At 36.9% G+C, this 21,594-nt stretch overlaps 1 non-coding gene across 1 annotated transcript; it reads right to left on the minus strand.

Annotated features, from left to right (window-relative positions):
- Positions 1–21,173: 21,173 nt before the first annotated feature.
- Positions 21,174–21,280, minus strand: LOC139179367 (U6 spliceosomal RNA). The gene has a single exon (XR_011563737.1). It is a non-coding gene; the product is annotated as a U6 spliceosomal RNA (small nuclear RNA).
- Positions 21,281–21,594: the final 314 nt, after the last annotated feature.

Consider the following 21,594-nt stretch of genomic DNA (forward strand, 5'->3'; position numbering starts at 1 on the left):
CAATGCAAAGAAATAGAGGAAAACAACAGAATGGGAAAGACGAGAGATCTCTTCAAGAAAATCAGAGATACCAAAGGAACATTTCATGCAAAGATGGGCTTGATAAAGGACAGAAATGGTATGGACCTAACAGAAGCAGAAGATATTAAGAAGAGATGGCAAGAATACACAGAAGAACTGTACAAAAAAGATCTTCACGCCCCAGATAATCACGATGGTGTGATCACTGACCTAGAGCCAGACATCCTGGAATGTCAAGTCAAGTGGGCCTTAGAAAGCATCACTATGAACAAAGCTAGTGGAGGTGATGGAATTCCAGTTGAGCTATTCCAAATCCTGAAAGATGATGCTGTGAAAGTGCTGCACTCAATATGCCAGCAAATTTGGAAAACTCAGCAGTGGCCACAGGACTGGAAAAGATCAGTTTTCATTCCAATCCCAAAGAAAGGCAATGGTAAAGAATGCTCAAACTACCGCACAATTGCACTCATCTCACACGCTAGGAAAGTAATGCTCAAAATTCTCCAAGCCAGGCTTCAGCAATACATGAACTGTGAACTTCCAGATGTTCAAGTTGGTTTTAGGAAAGGCAGAGAAACCAGAGATCAAATTGCCAACATCCAGTGGATCATGGAAAAAGCAAGAGAGTTCCAGAAAAACATCTATTTCTGCTTTATTGACTATGCCAAAGCCTTTGACTGTGTGGATCACAATAAACTGTGGAAAATTCTGAAAGAGATGGGAATACCAGACCACCTGATCTGCCTCTTGAGAAATTTGTATGCAGGTCAGGAAGCAACAGTTAGAACTGGACATGGAACAACAGACTGGTTCCAAATAGGAAAGTGGTACATCAAGGCTGTATATTGTCACCCTGCTTATTTAACTTCTATGCAGAGTACATCATGAGAAACGCTGGACTGGAAAACAAGCTGGAATCAAGATTGCCGGCAGAAATATCAGTAACCTCAGATATGCAGATAACACCACCCTTATGGCAGAAAGTGAAGAGGAACTCAAAAGCCTCTTGAAAGTGAAAGTGAAGAGTGAAAAAGTGGGCTTAAAGCTCAACATTCAGAAAACGAAGATCGTGGCATCCGGTCCCATCACTTCATGGGAAGTAGATGGGGAAACAGTGGAGACAGTGTCAGACTTTATTTTTCTGGGCTCCAAAATCACTGCAGATGGTGACTGCAGCCATGAAATTAAAAGACACTTACTCCTTGAAAGGAAAGTTATGACCAACCTAGATAGCATATTGAAAAGCAGAGACATTACTTTGCCAACAAAGGTCCGTCTAGTCAAGGCTGTGGTTTTCCCTGTGGTCATGTATGGATGTGAGAGTTGGACTGTGAAGAAGGCTGAGCGCCGAAGAATTGATGCTTTTGAACTGTGGTGTTGAATAAGACTCTTGAGAGTCCCTTGGACTGCAAGGAGATCCAACCAGTCCATTACAAAGGAGATCAGTCCTGGGTGTTCTTTGGAAAGACTGATGCTAAAGCTGAAATTCCAGTACTTTGGCCACCTCACGCGAAGAGTTGACTCATTGGAAAAGACTCTGATGCTGGGAGGGATTGGGGGCAGGAGGAGAAGGGGAAGACAGAGAATGAGATGGCTGGATGGCATCACTGACTCAATGGACGTGAGTCTGAGTGAACTCTGGGAGTTGGTGATGGACAGGGAGGCCTGGCGTGCTGTGATTCATGGGGTCGCAAAGAGTCGGACACGACTGAGCAACTGAATTGAACTGAACTGAACTGATACATTATTATACTATACTCATATTATACTCTCCCTCATGGAATAATTGTGAAAATCCAATAAAATAGATTTAAACTTAAAAACACTTTCTAAAACTGTCAAATATGTGAAAATTACTTTTACTTGAAGATATAGCCATTTCTCACATATTTCTTATTTTGTGCTCTTTTATTTTTTGTTATTTAATATTTTCTATTTTCCATTGTCTTAATTTCAGAAGAATATGAAGGAATATTCAACAGCTTGCCAGATTGCAGAGCTTCATTATAATACAAGTGTGATGTAAAATGCAATAATCAAAGAGAGAGCAAGCAAAAACAACTATCCTTCTAGACCATGCAGTTCTCATCTTCATCAATCAATCAACATATTTGATCTATTATGTACTCATGAAAAAAACTTACTTCTATGGTAGATTTTAAAATATGGCCATGCTCTTTTACCAATTCTCTTGGAAAGTTGTGATCTATTTTTTAGCCTCTTCAATCTGATCTAGTCTTTGATTAATATAATGTGGAAATCACACTGTGTGAATTATCCAGCCTAGCTCTCCAGTTGTCTTATAGCTTCTGCTTTTGTCCTTTGAAATGCAGCATTATGGCCATGTTAAAAAATAAATAAATTTTTAAAAAGCCATTCAAACCATGAAGAGAATGGGAGACCACATGGAGGAAAACTGTGCCAGAACCAAATTCACGATTAGTTAGTGGGTTTATCTTGAACATTAAAGCCCAGTAGTCTCTAAGGTGACAGAAAATTCAGCAAAGGAACTATAAAGCAGATTTGTGAGGAATAGCAATTTGTTAATGTTTTAAGCCACTAAATATGAGGTGTTCTATTATAGACTAGATAACTGATAAAATGTAACACCTTGGTAATATCTTATTATTTTCCCCTATTTGTAGTTTTGACCACATTGTGACTAAAGCAAAAACGTTTTGTGTACTAAACTAAAACTTGAACAGTGCTCAGTTTATTGTTGGTTCTCAGTTAAATGATGTAAGTTAGTAATGATTGAATAATAATCACCAGTAGTGGTCCAGTTCTGCATATAAAGTTTTAGCTTTAGCCCTGCTGATAAAATAACTTATTTCCTCCTTCAAGAGAAGCAAAGGTCATTGTAGGTCTATTGGTTTTTGCTGTAACTGAAAGATTTTTCTTTTGAGTTCATTCATATATGGTGTTATACTCTGTCTTGGTTGTATCTTAGCTTTACTAGATTTAGTACAGTCAAAGCATTTCTAAGACATATCTAACTTTTGTGTTGGTTTTATATTATCACAGTTGTTTGAGGTGAGAGAAGCCTAAACTGAATAAGAATCAATAATTTTAATCAGGGGAATTTTTGAAAATCTAAATTTACAGATTTATTGATATAATTGTTATAGTTAGATTAAATAGTGATATAATTATCACTATTGTTTTATAATAAATAGAAAAGATTACAGGAAAATACTTGTGTGATTTTTGGAACAGAAACAGCTTCAGTTCAGTTCAGTTCAGTCTCTCAGTCGTGTCCGACTCTTTGTGACCCCATGAATCGCAGCATGCCAGGCCTCCCTGTCTATCACTAACTCCCAGAGTTCACTCAGACTCATGTCCATCGAGTTGGTGATGCCATCCAGCCATCTCATCCTCTGTCGTCCCCTTCTCCTCTTGCCCCCAAATCCCTCCCAGCATCAGAGTCTTTTCCAATGAGTCAACTCTTTGCGTGAGGTGGCCAAAGTACTGGAGTTTCAGCTTTAGCATCATTCCTTCCCAAGAAATCCCAGGGCTGATCTCCTTCAGAATGGACTGGTTGGATCTCCTTGCAGTCCAAGGGACTCTCAAGAGTCTTCTCCAACACCACAGTTCAAAAGCATCAATTCTTCAGCGCTCAGCTTTCTTCACAGTCCAACTCTCACATCCATACATGACCACAGGAAAAACCATAGCCTTGACTGGATGGACCTTTGCAGAATTCCAAAGAATAGCAAGAAGAGATAAGAAAGCTTTCCTCAGAGACCAATGCAAAGAAATAGAGGAAAACAACAGATTGGGAAAGACTAGAGATCTCTTGAAGAAGATTAGAGATACCAAGGGAACATTTCATGAAAAGATGGGCTCAATAAAGGACAGAAATGGTATGGACCTAACAGAAGCAGAAGATAGTAAGAAGAGGTGGCAAGAATACAAAAGAACTGTACAAAAAAGATCTTTGTGACCCAGATAATCATGATGGTGTGATCACTCACCTAGAGCCAGACATCCTGGAATATGAAGTCAAGTGGGCCTTAGAAGGCATCACTACGAACAAAGCTAGTGGAGGTGATGGAATTCCAGTTGAGCTATTTCAAATCCTGAAAGATGATGCTGTGAAAGTGCTGCACTCAAAATGCCAGCAAATTTGGAAAACTCAGCAGTGGCCACAGGACTGGAAAAGGTCAGTTTTCATTCCAATCCCAAAGAAAGGCAATGCCAAAGAATGCTCAAACTACCGCACAATTACACTCAGAAACAGCTTGCTGCTGCTGCTGCTAAGTCGCTTCAGTCGTGTCCGACTATGTGCGACCCCATAGACAGCGGCCCACCAGGCTCCTCCATCCATGGGATTCTCCAGGCAAGAAGTGGGGTGCCATTGCCTTCTCCAGAGAAACAGTTTAGAATGGTGTTAATAAGTATAATTCTTAAGGAATAACCCTTTGATCAGTTTTGAAACAAATCCTCAATAAGATGCAAACAAATTTGGAATATTACTTTCTGATTAAAATGGGTCCATTTCTTTTTTGCTAAATATTCATTTCTCAAGGAATAAGCTGATTACCTGTGGATCTTATTCTGAGGTTCCAAATTTGTCCCTTTGCCAAGACTTAAATTCATAACCTTTCTAATGATTTTTGGGCTTGAATGAAGATTCTTGAGATAAGTTATTATACTACTTCTACAATTATGCCCAAATTTAGAGAAAAAAAGTACATGCTGGAGCAAGAATGCTGTCTTTTGCTTTCTTTAGAACTTTTTCCCTTTCATTTTAATGTCAATTAGAGTTTACCAGTAAGGATATTGAGATCAGATAATGTCAATAGTTCAAGTCATATTTATGAGATGTGGTATGAGAAAAATCTTGGTTACCTCATTTTTGGACTTACTATATTCTCCCAAAAGGCTTTTTCCCCCCACTTTGTGATTTACCATTTTTGTATAACAAATGTATCTCTCTACTGCTTCTTTTAAATGGTCACATTAAGATAGATTGGCTTAGTTGGTAATTTATTAATTTTTGATACAATGTGACCAAACTTAAGGAAGTTTTAAGTGCCTCAATTTGAGTGCTGTACAATTCATGCTCCAATTTTTCAATGATAAATAAGGAATAAAGTTTTCAATTTTGGCAAATAAAAACTATATTATACAAATATAAATTTAAATCGATAAAATAGTATTAAATTTCCATGCAGATAAGGTATATTCCACTTGAAAGAGACCATTTGACTATAAGGATTAGTTGCAATTCCAATGCTGTTTTTACTGTCTCCATAGTTTTGCCTTTTTGGAATGTCATGTAGTTGGAATCTTATGGTGTTTAGTATTTTCAGATTGGCTTCTTTCACTTTGTAATATGATCTTAAATTTCTCTATGTTTTTTCATGACTTGATAGCTCTTTCATTTTTAGTGCTGAGTAATATTCCAATGGGGCTTCCTAGGTGGCTCAGTGGTAAAGAATCCACCTGCCAATGCAAGAGATGTGGGTTAAATCCAGCAAGATATGCTGGAGTAGGGAGTGGCAACCCACTCCAGTATTCTTGCTTGAAAAATCCCATGGACAGAGAAACCTGGTGGCCTACAGTCCATGCGGTCGCAAAAGTCAGACAGAACTTACCGACTAAACCACAATAACAACTCTGACTTTTCAATTGGTTTGTCCTCACTGTGCATCAGGCACATGAACTTGGGTTCAACATCAGTATTGCTTTTGCTCCTTTTTCAAAGTAAGCTGAATACATTTATCTGAATCCATTTCTGGGCTCTCTATTCTATTTTACTCCTCTGTGTCTATTCTTTGGCTAACTACCACACTGTTCTGTCTATTGTAAAGTTACAGTAAGTTTTGAAGTTTGATAGCATCAGTCTTCCAATGTTGTTCTCCTTTAATATGTTATTGGCTTTCTGTGTGTTTCAACTCTCCATACAAGCATTGTTTACCCTTTTTTTAATGGAGTATGGTTGATTTACAATGTTGTATTAGTTTCTGCTGGAGAAGGCAATGGCACCCCACTCCAGTACCTCTTGCTTGGAAAATCCCATGGACAGAGGAGCCTGTTAGGCTGCAATCCATGGGGTCGCTAAGAGTCGGACATGACTGAGCGACTTCACTTTCACTTTTCACTTTCATGCATTGGAGAAGGAAATGGCAGCCCTCTTGCCTGGAGAATCTCAGGGACAGGGGAGCCTGGTGGGCTGCCGTCTATGGGGTCGCACAGAGTTGGAAACGACTGAAGTGACTTAGCATTAGTTTCTGCTGTGCAGCAAAGTGAATCAGTTATACAGATATATATCCACTCTTTCTTAGATTCTTTTCCCATGTAGGCCATTACAGAGTACTGAGTAGAGTTCCCTGTGCTATATAGTAGGTACTTATTAGTTATCTATTTTATATATAATATGATAGATTCTCTTTTGGTGCCCATTCCAGAAGAAAATGGCTTTAATGTGTCAAAGTTTTTCTTTAAATAGAGTACACATTCTGAATATGTGTAGTACTCTTTTAAACCATCAGTTGTTGCTCAGTTCTTCATAATTTTCTCATCTGTTTTTAATTCAGGTGTTCCACTTCCACTTGAATAAGTTTTTAAAGGATTTGACATTTTTTCTGACTCTCATTCCCTCCTCCTGTTCTTTCTTCCACTCACAGCCCTTGACTTCTTATCCTCTCTTTCCCAATATTCTTTGAGAGTGAGGCCTTAGATTAACAAGTGCTTCACATTTTTTTAAATAACATTCAAGTGTTTTAAAGATCATAACATATGGAAGAAAGTAAAAAGGAAAAATAGATCCAATCATTAAACATTACAGATAAAAAGCAAGTATTTTCTTTTGCTACAAAATTTCAAGTAACTTTTAGTGTTTTCTCAAGATTCTAGTCTCTATATTGAAATGTGGAAAACATACTTTTTCTGAAAAATTCATAATTTGTTATAGTTTTCAGGCCAATTGTTATCACATTAATTCTGTCAACATAAGGTCCTTGGCAGGAGGAGAAGAGGATGACAGAAGATGAGATGGTTGGATGGCATCACTGATTCGATGGACATGAGTTTGAGCAAGCTCTGGGAGTTGGTGATGGACAGGGAAGCCAGGCGTGCTACAGTCCATGGGGTCACAGAGTCGTACATGACTGAGTGACTGAACTGAACTGAACTGATAATTCTTAAAAAAATATTTCAGACTATAAATTCTAAATTGCCAAATTATATTTATTGGTGTACTTCCCCGGTAGCTCAGCTATCAGTAAAGAATCTGCCTGCAATGCAGAAGACCCTGGTTTGATCTCTGAGTTGGAAAGATCCCTTTGAGAAGGGAAAGGCTACCCACTCCAGTGTTCTGGCCTGGAGAATACCATAGATTGTATAGTCCATGGGGTCACAAAGAGTTGGACACGACTGAGTGACTTTCACTTTCACTTATCACTTTTGTATTTATTTGTATACATTGATATAGAAAAGAATTAAATACATAAACTAGTTTCCATAAGATCATTGTAGTAAATGTTTTTATTATATTTTTGCAATTAAAATTTGCTATATGACTACTAAAGACAGCAGACAGTGAATCTCAGCTTCATCAAACTAGAGTTTGGCAGTTCTTTATGTAGAGGATATTATTTAGAAATTTCTTTGCCTTGTGAACTGACAGAGTACAAGTTGATTGGCCTTCAGGCCCAGGATCTTGGGTCAGGCCATTGACAAAGTTCAGTGGCTAAGAAAGAGGTCATTAATTGCTATTTATAATTTGTTTTCTGATAATTTTATCATGCACACGTACTTAGAGGCCATGGGTTGCAGCTCATAAATTGAAACAAGTGAATAAAAATATGTAAAACTAATTGTCAGTTTTCAAAGCACTAAGATATTTGTTATATCCATTTAAATTAGTATGACTTCAGGCATTAACTTTAAAGCTGAGGTGGACAATAGCAAAATATCATCCTGTATGTGCTGCTTTATGAATTTTCAGATATGAGCGTTTATAAAATGCCATTGATAAGGAAATACAAAAGACAACAGAAAATGTAAAGGTAACTCTTTTCATATATATCTGACTCATAATTCGTCATTGCTATTTCGTTTCTTAATGATCAAGAATTTAAACAATCATTCCATTTTTCTATGCATAATAAAATGCTTCATCTAAAACATACATATATATTTGAGAAAACATATATCAATACTTTTTGGGGATAAAATGTTTTATTCTGCTTGATTGAAAAACACAAGTTCTATACTGAATTTCTTGTAGCTTTCCTAGCGAATTTTACTTTTTATATAGCTAGGAAAATTCTTGAAGCTTGGGAAACATAGCATATAGCCATGGTTAAAAGAATATTTTACTAAAAAACAACATTAAGAATAAGCTTTAAAAAAACAAGCAAAACAGAATAATCATTACTTAAATCAAATGTCACCAGATATAAAATAAAGAGATTAAATTAATTCTGAAAATCCTTTCACTTATATTTTCTTTTGCTTGATGGTCATATAATTCTGTGTTGATGGGAAATACAAGGTCATTTCCAATAATGACATTTGCAAAACCCAAATCTAGCCAAATTGAGCACATAAAAACAGGCTTGAGATTTCAGAAGCATAGCTATTTTTACCATAGCTTTACTATGCAGATGACAAAGGAAGGAGTTTTTCTTGGAAATCTGATCTTGAAAATCTAAAAGTAGGTTAATCAGATCAGATCAGATCAGTCGCTCAGTCCTGTCTGACTCTTTGCCACCCCATGAATCTCAGCATGCCAGGCCTCCCTGTCCATCATCAACTCCTGGAGTTCACTCAGACTCACGTCCATTGAGTCAGTGATGCCATCCAGCCATCTCATCCTCTGTCGTGCCCTTCTCCTCTTGCCCCCTATCCCTCCCAGCATCAGACTGTTTTCCAATGAGTCAACTCTTCGCATGAGGTGGCCAAAGTACTGGAGTTTCAGCCCCAGCATCATTCCTTCCAAAGAAATCCCAGGCCTAATCTCCTTCAGAATGGACTGGTTGGATCTCCTTGCAGTCCAAGGGACTCTCAAGAGTCTTCTTCAACACCACAGTTCAAAAGAATCAATTCTTCGGCACTCAGCCTTCTTCACAGTCCAACTCTCACATCCATACATGACCACAGGAAAAACCATAGCCTTGACTAGACGGACCTTTGTTGGCTAAGTAATGTCTCTGCTTTTGCATATGCTATCTAGGTTGGTCATAACTTTCCTTCCAAGGAGTAAGCGTCTTTTAATTTCATGACTGCAGTCACCATCTGCAGTGATTTTGGAGCCCAGAAAAATAAAGTCTGACACTGTTTCCACTGTTTCCCCATCTACTTCCCATGAAGTGATGGGACCAGATGCCATGATCTTCGTTTTCTGAATGTTGAGCTTTAAGCCCACTTTTTCACTCTCCACTTTCACTTTCATCAAGAGGCTTTTGAGTTCCTCTTCACTTTCTGCCATAAGGGTGGTGTCATCTGCATATCTGAGGTTATTGATATTTCTCCTGGCAATCTTGATTCCAGCTTGTGTTTCTTCCAGTCCAGCGTTTCTCATGATGTATGATTATACAGTGGAAGTGAGAAATAGATTTAAGGGTCTAGATCTGATAGATAGAGTGCCTGATGAACTATGGAATGAGGTTCGTGACATTGTACAGGAGACAGGGATCAAGACCATCCCCATGGAAAAGAAATGCAAAAATGCAAAATGGCTGTCTGGGGAGGCCTTACAAATAGCTGTGAAAAGAAGAGAAGCAAAAAGCAAAGGAGAAAAGGAAAAATATAAGCATCTGAATGCAGAGTTCCAAAGAATAGCAAGAAGAGATAAGAAAGCCTTCTTCAGTGATCAATGCAAAGAAATAGAGGAAAACAACAGAATGGGAAAGACTAGAGATCTCTTCAAGAAAATTAGAGATACCAAGGGAACATTTCATGCAAAGTGGCCTCAGTAAAGGTACAGAAATGGTATGGACCTAACAGAAGCAGAAGATATTAAGAAGAGGTGGCAAGAATACACAGAAGAACTGTACAAAAAAGATCTTCACGCCCCAGATAATCATGATGGTGTGATCACTGACCTAGAGCCAGACATCCTGGAATGTCAAGTCAAGTGGGACTTAGAAAGCATCACTACAAACAAAGCTAGACAAGGTGATGGAATTCCAGTTGAGCTATTCCAAATCCTGAAAGATGATGCTGTGAAAGTTCTGCACTCAATATGCCAGCAAATTTGGAAAACTCAGCAGTGGCCACAGGACTGGAAAATGTCAGTTTTCATTCCAATCCCAAAGAAAGGCAATGGTAAAGAATGCTCAAACTACCGCACAATTGCACTCATCTCACACGCTAGGAAAGTAATGCTCAAAATTCTCCAAACCAGGCTTAAGCAATATGTGAACCGTGAACTTGATGTTCAAGCTGGTTTTAGAAAAGGCAGAGGAACCAGAGATCAAATTGCCAACATCCTCTTGATCACAGAAAAATCAAGAGAGTTCCAGAAAAACATCTATTTCTGCTTTATTGACTATGCCAAAGCCTTTGACTGTGTGGATCACAATAAACTGTGCAAAATTCTGAAAGAGATGAGAATACCAGACCACCTGATCTGCCTCTTGAGAAATTTGTATGCAGGTCAGGAAGCAACAGTTAGAACTGGACATGGAACAACAGACTGGCTCCAAATAGGAAAAGGAGTACGTCAAGGCTGTATATTGTCACCCTTTTATTTAACTTCTATGCAGAGTTCATCATGAGAAACGCTGGACTGGAAGTAGGTTAATAGTACACATCAAATAATTTATCTTCCAAGTGTATGTGTAGCAACATAAGTGAATATTTGATGTTGAATTTGGGGCAGAAGGGAATGGCAACCCACTCCAGGATTCTTGCCTAGAAAATCTCATGGACAGAAGAGCCTGGCAGACTATAGTCCTTATAGTCTGGGGTTATGAAGAGTCGAACATGATTTAGTGACTAAACCACCACCAGGATATCCATTACTGGAAGTCACTCATTGCCATGTTCCCTTTAATGATAGGTCTATATCTGGTTTAAATAAGTGTGAGTGTTATAATGACTATATATTTTTTATAAATAATGCAATTTTAAATATATTCCTTCTACAATGTTTAAATGTCATGTAGAAGATGAGCATGCGATTAGGGATAGGGTGTTGATGCCTCTAATAGCACATAAACTACATTTGGTGGAAGATTAATTGATAATGTGACTGTTGCTAGAGAATGTGAGGTTTCTGAGAAAATGAGTGATCACAAAAAGTGACCAATTTTACTTGGCATAAGAATCCACAATAAGAAAGACTGACGTGTGCACAGGTCAGACCCGGTGTGATCACTGTTACCTAGGAGGCTGAAAAACAGTGTAGTTGAAAATTAGAGCATTGGAATTGGACTGTATTGCAACTTTAGCTCTGGCTCAGTCTAGCTCTGTACTAACTGATGGGAAACTACTTAAATTCTCTAAAATCCAATTTCCTTATATAAGTTGAATTAAGAAAGGAGTTGGTGTAAGGAGTAAAATAGACTGTGTGTATGAAACTCAGAATAGTGATTGATACATCTATGTGTCCAAAAGATGTTAATATGTTAAATGTATTTAAATCTCACACTACTATATAATATGGTTTCTATGATAAGATTTAACATATTATAAAATAGAATGTTTATATGGTCACTGTATAGAAGCTATTTTAGAGACATTAATTGAAGATTACTTTTGTGCCAAGCATAATTTCTCCATCAAAGGGAAGCAGGCTTTTCCGTAGACCTTAGGACTAACTATTAAATCTGTAAAGTGATCATTCAGCCCATAAACTATAATGCGGTGGCAACTGTTGATTCAGCCAATGAGGAAACAAGTAGCCCAAATGAATCCACAAAGTATTGTTACACAGTTTTATGGACTCACAAAGAAACTTGGAGCTATACCTTAAAATGGGGCAAAGTAGACCTGTGTGCTACTGTAACTAGGAATATGGATGAAAAATATTGTGGAATTCTTCTGGAATTCTCCCATAAAATATAGATGAGAAATTGAATGTAATAGCTATGTATTAGCATTTGAAGGACATTACACCAAACCTTGTATCAGATTGTGGTCAAGCATTTCCTATGTGATTTATGTGGTTATGTCCATGGTCTCCAGGTTACTGGAGCAGACTTGTATCTCTGTAAAACCAATTAGATTAAGAAGAGAACCAAAAGCTGGAAAAAGTTATTGATCTGTTTCAATCTCTTTAAGAGCTTCCCAAGTTCAACATCCATTCTTACACATACAGCACTCTCAACATAATGTTGCTGTGCTTATACCTCTAAAATTGGGGGGGAAAAAAAAGCTCAGTAGGACTGGGTCTCTCCTTGTCTTTGTCAAAACAAACATACATTTGATCAATACTGAAAGACCACAGTTTTCTGACATGTACACTTCCATGCACTTTTGGGTATACTATATTTTTCTGCTCTGAAAATACTTGGCAGAGGTGAATTTGGAGCAGAAAGCATCTTATTTAAAATTTACAATTATAAGTTCACAAATATGCTCTTCTTTCTTACTTTCCCATCAGATGATCCTTGCTTTCCTGTTCCTTGTATATATTTCTCTTGTGTTCACCTCAATAAACTATTATTTCTCTTTACATATTTATCTCTGCTAATAAGCTATAACACCTTTGAACTCCAGTTCATGGTTGATGGTTTTGCATTCCTGGCATAGAGTTCTTTAAGTTTTTGTTAAATTTAATTGAGTTGAATTTAATTGAATAGCTGTGTATTTTTTTTTTAATGGAACTATCTGCACTCTTCCCTCACTTCTAACCAATGACAGGTATTGGAGAGATAGACAGTTTTAAGGGCATGTTAAATGACCCACAAAGGGATCAATGCCTAGAATTAGGCCATAGAAGCATAGTACTCAAACCAATAAGCTCACCATCTTGAAATCTGTAATGACACTAGAAATATATTTCCCTTTCTTTGCTGTGGTTTAGCTTTAAGAGGTCTGTATTTCAAGATTGCAGGTAACTGATATCAATAAAATATATTCAATTATCATTTTTATTCATCTATTTAGTGAAGGAGATAAAACTAACATTAGTTCATATTATCTTATACTTTGAATTAGTAATAAATTGTACTGAAAAGTCAAGTAAATAGAGGTTATGGACTTTCTCTGTTCTATTAGATGTTGCATCCAAGGAAATAAAATTGTTTTAGTTGCCAAGAAAGTAAACAGTTATAACAGCCTCTTGGTGGAATTAAGATTGTCATTTATTTCATTTAATATTTGTTGCTGTAGATTAATTCAAAGATGAAGTTTTTTATTTGATCTGTTTGCTTTTCTTCAGGTGGGTCAAGTTTTGGCTAAACATGATAATGTCATGTATATGCTAACCTACCATTGTTTTCTAAACTTGTCAGATAATAATAATCACTGGGATACTTGTTATAGCTGTAGATTATCAGTTCAACTTGAATAATCTGTGTTGGACTTTGAAAATCTGTTTATTTTAACATGAAGTTCAGATTATTCTTATTTTTTAACACCCTTAGACTACTGCATCTTTGTACTATTTTAATGAACAAAAATATCTGGAAAACTTGCAGGTCTTTTTGATCAAAATCACTCCTTTTCCTTTAAGATATCTTCTTCCTTTCCAGATTTATCTCTCACCACTAATCTATTTTTTAAGAATTAGTTACATTGGACTGCCTGCATGATCCATTTTCTTTTGCTCATGCTGTTCCTGCACTTCAAAACCTGCTGCCTGTTGGAGTCCAGCTCCAGCAGCCAGGGAATCAGCCTGAAGGGGTGAGTGGTGTCGGCGGATGATGATGTAGCCTCTGACTCATAGTATGGAATTACATGTTTATTTCAAGCTTCAGGTTTTCTTTTATACTTTGACAAAAGCATTAGGTCAGAGGTTTGACATTTTTAGTTTTCCCCACCCAGATTTATTGTCTCCAGAAATCATTGTTGTCCTTCAAACAGAGTTCCTGCTTCAGCGATTCTCTCAGAATTGGCTTTACTATCTATTACCTACTTTCTCTTATTTGTCCTATACTTGTGATTACATTGTAACTCATGCTACATTCCTCAGTTTATTTCTTATCTTTCTAAATCCTGTTTGCCCCTAGCATCTTAAGATCACTATCTTCTAAAAAGGCTTCTAGCTATTCTTAATTATTCCTAAACCCTGAACTCAGCAAACTTCTTTTGCCATGAATATTTCCCTCACAAACAGGTCTCAGACAACAATCCTTCCCATGGCCTCAAGCTGCGGCCTACGTGCTCATCCTGGGACATACTTTGTAAAAATCCTTGAACAAATGTCAATGGTTACTTTATAGATTATTTTCTGAGCACAACTGCAGAAGGCTTTGTGCTTTCTCATGCTTATCTCAAGCACCTTAACATTCTTTCCAGCCAACTCAACTGAAGAAAGGAAAGAACAAGTCAGAATCACAAGGCCTAACTCCTTCATCCCAGACCATGCCTGCGAGGTGAGAAGAGGGGGTTGGGGCCGTGCCTCCATTTTGTCAGTAATGCCTAACGCAGCTCCCGACAGCTGTCTATGAGTTTCCTTCAGTTGGCTGACAATACTTATCTGAGATTTAAATTTACTATCCTACTGGAATCATTCCTTGACATCCTATGACTGAGATGTCTCCACCTGTTGCACTCAAAACCACCTGTGCCTACCATAATGCTCAGCATTTTTCACTGTACTCTTTACTTTTACATCTCCTCATCTAGAAGGTAGATTCTTGTGGGCAGGCACACAATGAGTTACTCTCTGTGTTCCCAGACTAGCCTAGATCTAACTTACAATGAATGTCTAATAATGTTTACTAAAGAAATGAGAAGTACAAATTGTTTAAATTCTATCTTCATAGTTTTAAATCTCTAAGCATGCATCTCTTAAAAGGAATATGTCTTTTTATTTTCTTCTTGATATGTCTTCCATCTACATGAACAACTGTAATGGCTAGTTTTATATTATCAGCAAGAGGTTATTAACACAAAAATTTGTTTGGTTTTAAATGCATGGCATCTGGTCCCATCACTTCATGGCAAATAGCTGGGGAAACAGTGGCTGACTTTATTTTTCTGGGCTCCAAAATCACTGCAGCTGGTGATCGCAGACATAAAATAAAAAGACGCTTACCCCTTGGAAGGAAAGTTATGACCAATGTAGACTGCATATCAAAAGCAGAGACAGAAGTCAGGAAGGTTGATTCCTCCAGTTCCATTCTTCTTTCTCAAGATTGCTTTGGCTATTCGAGATTTTTTGTATTTCCATACAAATTGTGAAATTCTTTTTTCTAGTTCTCTGAAAAATACCGTTGATAGCTTGATAGGAATTGCATTGAATCTATAGATTGCTTTGGGTAGTATACTCATTTTCACTATATTGATTCTTTCGATCAATGAACATGGTATATTTCTCCATCTATTTGTATCCTCTTTGATTTCTTTCATAAGTGTTTTATAGTTTCCTATATATAGGTCTTTTGTTTCTTTATGTATGTATATTCCTAAGTATTTTATTCTTTTCATTGCAATGGTGAATGGAATTGTTTCCTTAATTTCTCTTTCTGTTTTCTCATTGTTAGTGTATAGGAATGTAAGGGTTTTCTGTGTTGATTTTGTATCCTGCAACTTTACTATATTCATTGATTAGCTCTAGTAATTTTCTGGTGGAGTCTTTAGGGTTTTCTATGTAGAGGATCATGTCATCTGCAAACAGAGAGAGTTTTACTTCTTCTTTTCCAATCTGGATTCCTCTTATTTCTTTTTCTGCTCTGATTGCCATGGCCAAAACTTCCAAAGCTATGTTGAATAGTAGTGGTGAGAGTGGGCATCCTTGTCTTGTTCCTGACTTTAGGGGAAATGCTTTCAATTTCTCACCATTGAGGATAATGTTTACTGTGGGTTTGCCATATATAGCTTTTATTATGTTGAGATATGTTCCTTCTATTCCTGCTTTCTGGAGAGTTTTTATCATAAATGGATGTTGAATTTTGTCAAAAGCTTTCTCTGCATCTACTGAATTAATAATACGATTTCTATCTTTCAATTTGTTAATGTGGTGTTTTACATTGATTGATTTGTGGATATTGAAGAATCCTTGCATCTCTGGGATAAAACCCACTTGGTTGTGATGTATGTGTGTTTTTGGATTTTAATGTGTTGTTGGATTCTGTTTGCTAGAATTTTGTTAAGGATTTTTGCATCTATGTTCATCAGTGATATTGGCCTATAGTTTTCTTTTTTTGTGGCAACTTTGTCAGGTTTTGGTATTAGGGTGATGGTGGCCTCAGAGAATGAGTTTGGAAGTTTACCTTCCTCTGCAATTTTCTAGAAGAGTTTGAGTAGGATAGGTGTTAGCTATTCTCTAAATTTGGTAGAATTCAGCTGTGAAGCCATCTAGTCCTGGGCTTTTGCTTGTTGGAAGATTTCTGATTACAGTTTCAATTTCCATGCTTGTGATGGATCTGTTAAGATTTTCTATTTCTTCCTGGTTCAGTTTTGGAAAGTTCTACTTTTCTAAGAATTTGTCCATTTCTTCCACGTTGTCCATTTTATTGGCATATAATTGTTGATAATAGTCTCTTATGATCCTTTGTATTTCTGTGTTCTCTGTTGTGATCTCTCCATTTTCATTTCTAATTTTGTTGATTTGATTTATCTCCCTTTGTTTCTTGATGAGTGTGGCTAATGGTTTGCCAATTTTATTTATCTTCTCAAAGAACCAGCTTTTGGCTTTGTTGGTTTTTGCTATGGTCTCTTTTGTTTCTTTTGCATTTATTTCTGCCCTAATTTTTAAGATTTCTTTCCTTCTACTAACCCTGGGGTTCTTCATTTCTTCCTTTTCTAGTCGCTTTAGGTGTAGAGTTAGGTTATTTATTTGACTTTTTTCTTGTTTCTTGAGGTAAGCCTGTATTGCTAAGAACCTTCCCCTTAGCACTGCTTTTACAGTGTCCTATAGGTTTTGGGTTGTTGTGTTTTCATTTTCATTTGTTTCTATGCATATTTTCATTTCTTTTTTGATTTCTTCTGTGATTTGTTGGTTATTCAGCAGTGTGTTGTTCAACCTCCATATGTTGGAATTTTTAATAGTTTTTCTCCTGTAATTGAGATCTAATCTTACTGCATTATGATCAGAAAAGATGCCGTCTCTACTACAAAGCCACAGTCATCAAGACAGTATGGTACTGGCACAAAGACAGAAATATAGATCAGTGGAACAAAATAGAAAGCCCAGAGATAAATCCACGCATGCATGGACACCTTATCTTTGACAAAGGAGGCAAGAATATACAATGGAAAAAAGACAATCTCTTAACAAGTGGTGCTGGGAAAACTGGTCAACCACTTGTAAAAGAATGAAACTAGATCACTTTCTAACACCATACACAAAAATAAACTCAAAGTGGATTAAAGATCTAAACGTAAGACCAGAAACGATAAAACTCCTAGAGGAAAACATAGGCAAAACACTCTCTGACTTAAACCACAGCGGGATGCTCTATGACACACCTCCCAAAATATTGGAAATAAAAGCAAAAATAAACAAATGGGACCTAATTAAAATTAAAAGCTTCTGCACAACAAAGGAAACTATAAGCAAGGTGGAAAGACAGCCTTCAGAATGGGAGAAAATAATAGCAAACGAAGCAATGGACAAAGAATTAATCTCAAAAATATACAAGCAATATACAGGTCAATTCCAGAAAAATAAATGACCCAATCAAAAAGTGGGCAAAAGAACTAAACAGACATTTCTCCAAAGAAGACACACAGATGGCTAACAAACATATGAAAAGATACTCAACATCACTCATTATCAGAGAAATGCAAATCAAAACCACAATGAGGTACCATTTCATGACAGTCAGAATGGCTGCTATCCAAAAGTCTACAAGCAAAAAATGCTGGAGAGGGTGTGGAGAAAGGGAACCCTCTTACACTGTTGTTTGGAATGCAAACTAGTACAGCCACTGTGGAGAACAGTGTGGAGATTCCTTAAAAAACAGGAAATAGAATTGACATACGACCAGCAATCCCACTGCTGGGCATACACATTGAGGAAACCAGAAGGGAAAGAGACACGTGTACCCCAGTGTTCATCGCAGCACTGTTTACAATAGCCAGGACATGGAAGCAACCTAGATGTCCATCAGCAGACGAATGGATAAGAAAGCAGTGGTACATATACACAATGGAGTATTACTCAGCCATTAAAAAGAATACATTTGAATCAGTTCTAATGAGGTGGATGAAACTGGAGCCTATTATACAGAGTGAAGTAAGCCAGAAAGAAAAATACCAATACAGTATACTAATGCATATGCATGGAATTTAGAAAGATGGTAACGATAACCCTGTATGCTGCTGCTGCTGCTAAGTCGCTTCAGTCATGTCCGACTCTGTGCGACCCCATAGACAGCAGCCCACCAGGCTCCCCCATCCCTGGGATTCCCCAGGCAAGAAACACTGGAGTGGGTTGCCATTTCCTTCTCCAACCCTGTATATGAGACAGCAAAAGAGACACAGATGTATAGAACAGTCTTTTGGACTCTGTGGGAGAGGGCAAGGGCAGGATGATTTGGGAGAATAGTATTGAAACTTGTAAATTATCACATGTGAAACGAATTGCCAGTCCAGGTTCAATGCATGATACAGTGTGCTCAGGGCTGGTGCACTGGGATGGCCCAGAGGGATGGGATCGGGAGGGAGATGGGAGGAAGGTTCAGGATGGGTAACACATGTATACTCATGGCAGATTCATGTCAATGTATGGCAAAACCAATACAATATTGTAAATTTAAAAAATTAATTAATTTAAAATAAATTTAAAAAATAAAATAAAAAACAAAGATATTACTTTGTCAACAAAGGTCTGTCTAGTCAAGGCTATGGTTTTTCCAGTGGTCATGTATGGATGTGAGCGTTGGACTATAAAGAACGCTGAGTGCAGAATTGAATTTTTTGAACTGTGGTGTTGGAGAAGACTCTTGAGAGTCCCTTGGACTGCGAGGAGATCCAACCAGTCCATCCTAAAGGAGATCAGTCCTGGGTGTTCATTGGTAGGATATTGTTGAAGCTGATACTCCATTATTTGGCCACATGATGCAAAGAACTGACTCATTTGAAAAGACTCTGATGCTGGGAGGGATTGAGGGCAGAAGGAGAAGGGGATAACAGAGGATGAGATGGTTGGATGGCATCACCTACTCAATGGACATGGGTTTGGGTGGACTCTGGGAGTTGGTGATGGACAAGGAGGCCTGGTGTGCTGCAGTTCATGGGGTTGCAACGAGTTGAACATTACTGAGTGACTGAACTAAACTGAAAAATTATGAAGTAATATATATATGCAAATAGAATAAGGAAATGTAAATTAAACATGAGCTTTCTTACCATCTCTGGTTCATGATAGATAACCATTGTTACCAGTTTCTTATTTGTATTTCTAGAAATGTTAATATACTAAAACATATATGTGCATGCATGCTAAGTCACTCCAGTTATGTCTGACTCTTCACAAAGGACTGTAGCTGCTAGGCTCCTTTGTCCATGGGATTCTCCTAGCAAGGATACTATAGTGTGTTGTCATGCCATCCTACAGGGGAGCTTCCCAACTCAGGAATGAAACCCGCGTCTCTTACATCTCGTAAATTGGCAGGTGGGTTCTTAACACTAGCTCCAGCTGGGAAGCCCAAAGCATATATCTATATCTATCTATCTATATACATATAGAGAGATATATACATATTCACATAAGTACAAGTACACAGACATCCACACATAAATATTTGTCTTTTGTATACTTTTATATAGACAGGATAATACTATGTTTATATCTTGAAAAAAATTCATATTAAATTATATAAATCTACTTCATTCTTTTTATTGGGTTTATATTATTCTATTTAATGTGTGTATCAATATATAGTTAATCTCCTCTTATTGGGTAGTTGTGTTTGTTTTAATTTTTTCCCATTATAAATAATACTGCAGTGAATATTCTTGCATACAATTCTTTGTGCAATGAAGAATTTTTCAGATTAAAGTAATATGATTTTGGATACATATTTTTTAATTAATCAAGAAAGACTGCTACAATTCATATTTCTATCAAGAAGAGAATGTTTCTCCACACGCTCACTAATTTTGAGTATTCAATCTATAGTACGGTGATCTCATATGTGCTTTAATTAGCATTAATTTACATACACATGAAGAGTACTATTTTGCATATAATTAAGAATTTGTATTTCTGAAAGACATTGGTTCTTCATCTTTGTCTATCTAGATACCAGTATATGTCCAGTTTCCTCTGCTTTAAAGTTCTCCAAAGTTTTTTTTTTCATCTTTTGATCCCTGGTTGTCTGTTCATTTTCAAAACTCTAGTTTCCTTACTTTATTTGAAATATAAAATTATGTTTTATATAAGGTCAGTTTTCTAGTATTGCCATTATACTCACTCCATAAGAAAGGATCTGACACTGATACAGACTTAGTTTTCTTTTTTTACTCAGTTCAGTCACTCAGTTGTATCTAGCTCTTTGCAACCCCATGGACTGCAGCATTCCAGGCTTCCCTGTCCATCACCAACTCCCAGAGCTTGCTCAAACTCATTGTTCCTCAGTGATGCCAACCCCTTCTCCTCCTGCCTTCAATCTTTCCCAGGATCAGGGTCTTTTCAAATGAGTCAGTTCTTTGAATCAGGTGGCCAAAGTATTGGAGTTTCAGCTTCAGCATCAGTCCTTCCAGTGAATATTCAGGACTGATTTCCTTTAGGATGGACTGGTTTGATCTTCTTGCTGTCCAAGGGACTCTCAAGAGTCTTCTCCAACACCACAGTTCAAAAGCATCAATTCTTCCGTGCTCAGCTTTTGTTATAGTCCAACTCTCATATCCATACATGACTACTGGAAAAACCATAGCTTTGACTAGATGGACCTTTGTTGGCAAAGTAATGTCTCTGCTTTTTAAATGAAATTTGAATGGAAAATATCTATGCATTTTGATTTCTAGTACCTACCTAAATTGAATTAATAATACTTCCGAAATTACAGAAATTACAGAAAATAAAAAACCTTCCAAAGTTAGAAACTGTCTAAATTTGAGGTATAAAATGAATATTCATTAAAAATATGAAATACTTCCCAAATTTTGGGGTCATTCTTGCACAGGGGCCATGCTAATCTTCTTTGTATAGGTCCAATTTTATCATATGTGCTGCTGAATTGAGCACTAGACTTAATTTTTCTAATTATATTTGTCTATACTGGTATGACTTGTGTGTGTATGTGAGCAAGTATATGCATGCTCTAGTATTTAATTTAACTTGTATTACTACTGCATAAGTGCTTTACTTATTCTGGAGTTGCACTTGATGAAAAGCACTAAAATAATCTGTATTATAAATTTTGTGTATACTCTGAGACTTCAGAATATTTCATCTATCTTTATCCAATTCTAAAGTGATGAACTAGAGATAATTTTTAATTATTTTAGTATTTTTGTAATTTCCTTTTTATTGAAGTGCAGTTGACATATTATTATATT

Source organism: Bos indicus, chromosome 2 (genome assembly GCF_029378745.1).
Source record: "Bos indicus isolate NIAB-ARS_2022 breed Sahiwal x Tharparkar chromosome 2, NIAB-ARS_B.indTharparkar_mat_pri_1.0, whole genome shotgun sequence".
Taxonomy (NCBI): domain Eukaryota; kingdom Metazoa; phylum Chordata; class Mammalia; order Artiodactyla; family Bovidae; genus Bos; species Bos indicus.